Source organism: Octopus bimaculoides, chromosome 21 (assembly GCF_001194135.2).
Source record: "Octopus bimaculoides isolate UCB-OBI-ISO-001 chromosome 21, ASM119413v2, whole genome shotgun sequence".
Classification (NCBI taxonomy): domain Eukaryota; kingdom Metazoa; phylum Mollusca; class Cephalopoda; order Octopoda; family Octopodidae; genus Octopus; species Octopus bimaculoides.
This window is the reverse complement of record NC_069001.1, coordinates 12,095,822-12,101,440: the sequence shown is the minus strand read 5'-3', so window position 1 is coordinate 12,101,440 and position 5,619 is coordinate 12,095,822.

The following is a 5,619-nucleotide window of genomic DNA, read 5'->3' as shown; positions in this document are numbered from 1 at the left end:
ATATATATATATTTGAAGAGATAGATAAATAGGTATTTAGATAGATCGAGAGACAGAGAGAGATAGAGAGAGTGTGTGTGTGGGTGAGGGATTGAGAGTGAAAGAGTAGAGTTTTATTTACTGAAACTATGTGTATATAGCTGCAAAATGGATAGGCGATAATTTGTATTTCTCTATATTAAGCATGTTTTCAAACTCTTACGTATTAATACTGCTTTCAAGAACCATTAAAGATGTATTTAATACGATTATATTAAGAATATTTAAGATAGATATGGTTTACAATTGATTATAAAAGAATAATATTTTGGTTTGTTATAATTCGAAATTATTTGAATTAAACATATCTCGATAATAGTTATATTTTGTTTATATTATTTTACAAGGTTTTGTTTAACTGCTGTTGTTTATGTATGCTTCTACTGTAAGTGTGCAAAAGTAATTTATGCCAGTATAATTATATATATTTAGAATTATGTTCAAAGGGAAAGTTATGAGAATGATAGGTATGGTATCAGCTTTTACGATCTAAGAGAAAGTATAAAACAAATTTCGAATTTTAGAAGAACAAAAGTGATGAATGACTGGGTATTTCGTTGATGGTAGTTAGATACAAATGCTATTAAGATTAACCAAATTATTAGATGATATCTGTTTGGAAACCTGTTTTAATATTAGAAGGAAATACGTTACTTTGCTGTGGCTGTATGAAAACAAACTAACTACATATATGTTTCTAAAAGAAGTAGATTAAATATTACAAATTGTTATCACATATTGCTGCGTAAGAAAACTAATTTACTGCTGAACGTGTAACTGAAAGGTATGTCTGAAATGTGTTTTGTGATAATAATAATAGGCAGCCATTAATATACTACAATGTTACCAGACGTATGACTGGTAAGTTTGGAAATATAATTTTCTCACTAATGGTTAATATCAGTAAACATAGCATACATACAGTATTTATAAATTAACTTCATATACCTATGTAACATGTACACCCAGAATGTTATCGATCACATGATGTGTAACTTTTCTAACTATGGTTAATATATAAACAAAACATGGCATATACAACGCTCAAAGATTCACTTTCTTGATATATTCGTTTTTATGATTCAGTCATTTGACTGTGGCCATCTTGAAGTACCTCCTTCAAGGGTTTTAATCAAAGAGATTCACTTCAGGACTTATTATTTTTGCAAGCCTATGATTTGTTCTATCGCTCTCTTTTCCCGAACCGCTACACTACGGAGACAGAAACACACCAAGATCCGTTGTCAGGTGAATGTGGGGGAACAAACACAAACTGAAAGATACACACAAAAACATTTACATGCATACATACATACATACATATATTCACACACACACACACACACACATACATACATACGACGAGCGTCTTTCAGTTTTCGTCTACCAAATCCATTCACAAGTCTGTGGTCTACCCGAAGCTATCGTAGAATAAACATGCCCAAGATAGCACGTAGTGGGACTGAATCCGAAACCATGTGGATTGGAAGCGAGCTTCTTTATTTCATAAATTTTGCCATAAAGGCATTACATTGAGGGGACAAACAACGGCAAACAGACATAAAGCTGCGAGCTGGACACAGACATTAATGAATGAAATGAATACAAAAAAGATGAGTAAAAAAACAAGCTTCTTGCCACACAGCGACGCCTGCACGTGTCTGTATATAACATTTGCACACAGAGTGTTACGACTCACAAGATGTGTTACTTTTCTCGCTGTGGGTGATATCAGGAAATGTTGGATACATAAAATGATTATATTTCAACTTTCAGTGAATTATGAAATGAATGCTAAATTTCGAAATAAAAGCATCTGTTACCTTAAATAAAAACAAATTTCATATTTGTATTAAATCCTTAAGTTATGGAAATAACAATATCATTCACCTACTCCCCCTCCCTTCACTCTCTGCATCTAATTATTTTCTCTAGTCATCGTGTGACTGTTAGGTTTACTCTTATTGTATATTTCTTTCTCTCACGTAGTCTGTCTCTATAAGAATAGAAGCGTTACGAAAGAAACCAACAAACCAACCAATGAACCAAGCAATCAACCAACATTTTTATCGGTTGTTATTTCATAGAGACACGTGCTTATGAAAGGAAAAATTAAGGCCTTTTAATAATAATGTAGCTGGCTTCAAAATATGCTCATTTGCTCGTGATATAACTCAGCAGGTTTAAACCTGTTTTGTTTGAAGTGATTATAAGCAGATTGAAATGGATTATAATAATACCGACGGATTATGTCCATGAAGTTTGTGGTTTCAATATTTTGCTATGAGTACATTTTAGCGAAAATCATGATTCTTCTGATATGATTTTTGTCAATGATGCATGTAGAAATAGGAGACCAGCCAGGCAGAAAGGAGTGGATATTACAGCGATTACTCTATGTACACGTGTATCACAGCATATGTGGGTGTTCATCAATTTAAAAATCATCTCGTAGATTCCACTAATAGAATATTTGGTATTATACTATATTTAATTTAAGGTTTCATCACCAATATATCTAATGTACGCGTCCATATATATCAACACATGCACACAGACACACGCGCGCGCACGGGCACATACATACACTTACGCATACACATACAGACGTATATAAGTGGAAATAAGTGTATGTGTAATATGTGAACCTAATCCATGATTTTTTTTTTTATCAGTCTTCACATATTTATCCCATTTCCTCTCTTCCCAGTCTCGCTTGTACTTTAGTTTAGTATCCGAGGATGGACTATTTCTGGAACGTTACACAATTACTCTACAACTTTTCCGTCTTTGAGTACGAGCCTAATGTTTTAACTGTGAACGTCCCACGCATCTTTTGTAGTTTTTTTATTAATTGCTTTGACTATTATATATATTAGAAGGTTTGGAGATGATGTACAGGAATTATATATTAGAAAAAATAATAAGGTATTCAGATATCTGGATGGTTGTGCATTTACAGATTTTTATTAATATGTCACATGTTTTTATAAATTAGCGCTTGCATCTATTCTTGTAGATTTTCCAATTAAATCTGGAGAATCTACAAGAATAAATGCAAGCACTGATTTATAAAAACATGTCACATATTAATAAAAATCTTTAAATGTACAAGCATCCAGATATTTGACTGCCTTAATATTCTTTCTAACACACACACACACACACACGTGCGTGCGTGCGTGCGTGTGTGTGTGTGTGTTTTATATATGTCAGAAAACATGAGTGGCTCAAGGTTCGAGAGTCTCGTTCTTTAGCGGTCAGGAAATTAGATACATATCAAGGGGTTGTATATTTATCTATATACATACATATACAACGTGCACATATACAATCAGTGCTTCCAACAGTTTCCATTCATTCACCAGGCATTGGTAGGTCCGTTTTTCCTTTAAAAGTTACTTTTCCAAACTCATGCGGCTGTAGAGCGAGCTTTTTAAACTCTTCTTTATTCGAAAAAATAAAATGGTAAATTTGATCTCAGCATGGGTTTGAGCTCAGATCGCAAAGAACCGGAAAGAAACTCGCATGTATTCAACACTGACAGTTCTCCGTGAAACTACCGTCACCTTCTTTTACTTTAAGCCGTTGTAGCATTAGTATGTTAATATTTCAGCATTTTAGAAATGGGGTTAATCGAAGATCGATAATTAGGTGTCTGCAGTTTGGAGGTTAAACCATTTTTGAAATGGCCTAAGTAAATATCTCAATTAAACATCTAAAAACTAACATACCGAAAATAAATGTTAATATGGTGTTTCTTTTCAGTCCATTTTTTTATATTTTTGCAATACAAAATTTCTATGTCAATTTAAACGCAATTTCTGTAATGGAATTTATTTCGTTTCCAAATTCTAAGGAGTGCCATTTCGGCATTTAATTGAAGGATACATACAACGAGGTAGTGTTAGATTAGCACGTATATTGTCGGAATAATTCTATTTGCCAATAATTTGAAATAACCATTTCTTACGTTAGTATCGAGGTACACACGTGTAGACGAGGGATACTAATTGATTTAATCGATCAACTTCATTTATGTCACTGCTACTACTGCTAAATTTAACTAGTCACGGTTATACGGATGAAATTACAACCATCCTCTTTTACAGAAACAAGACAAAATATATTTCCCGTTTTACGAACAGGACCACACAATCTCTTGAATGAGTGTAGGATATCATATCAAATCCATAAACGATTGGCGTTGTTTTACTTGTTTCAATCACTGAACTGCAACCATGTTGAGACACTGCCTTGAAGGGCTTACTGTAGTGGTTCTCAAACAGTTCTCAGGATCCCTTTGATTCTAGTTTTACTTGGATGGATCCCCACAAGCATTTAAAGTTTTAGAATTCTATTATACTTTTATAATTTAAAATTATTTGGAATTGTATAAAGAAGTACACTGCAGCCAACTGGACCAAATGATGCGGAAACCTAAAAATATCAGCCTAGTCTAGTCAACAGATCCACTCCTGTTTTATTGCATGACAACGCCATACAACACATCACAAAAATGACATTGCCGAAACTACAGGAGTTGGAAGTTCTCCATCATATTCACCTGATCTTGTCCCCACTGACTACAACTTCTTCCAGAATTTGAATAACTCTTCGATAGGAAAAAATATAATTCCAAAGATGCTGTAAAACAGGCCTTCTAAGATTTTATCGACTCTAGATTGTCAGGCTTTTACAGTTCCGGGATGGACAAGCTACCGGTGAAATGGCAAACGTGTATTGACAATATGGGTGCCTACTTTGAAGAATAAAAGTATTCCTTGTATTTATTAGGAAACTTTGTTCCTTTTCTACAAATTTCATACTTGGCGACCTAATATTGGAAGTGTTCGAATTACCGGTGCCGTGGGGATATAGGTTCGACTCCAATGGCTGTTTGTTGACAACTTCTGCCTTTCTAAAGTTAATTTAAACATTATTTCTGCTCTTGCCACGGCAATGTTACATTCGAAAAAATATTACCTTGTTTGTATCGCACATACATACATACATACATACGTACTTAGGTAGAGAGATAGATAGATACATACAGTACCAGGCTGTGGCTCTCATGGCTTCTCATCTTAACTGATTGGAAGTGTTATCATGTACGTGGTTTTGTCTTGGTATAAAAAATGGGCTACAGCAAATATTCTGCTTAATACCACAGATCTGCTTGTTAGTTATTTGACCTTAACCAGTTGAGCATGTTCCACAGTGGCTGAAGATATGTGCATCTCTCATTACAAGCAGAAGTAGTGCGGGAGCATCATAGCCGTGTGTTGAGACGAATTCTTTGGGGTTTGAATAATTCACCGTTAGAAACATGAGTGTTTCGTTCAACATCCTTAAACCACCTTTATTCAGAGACCTTGTGAGTGGGATAGGCTACTCGAACTGAAGAGAATTCTAACATGGCTCACACGTGCAGGGTCATGCGCTGTGTATCTTGATATGATATGAGATCACATGTCGCGCACGTTTGGTTGTGATGCATGTGCCTGGTGTACTCCTATCAAACTGGTAGTCATGGGCTTCGTATATTTTACCCCAGTGTCATATTGATGGCACGCACTG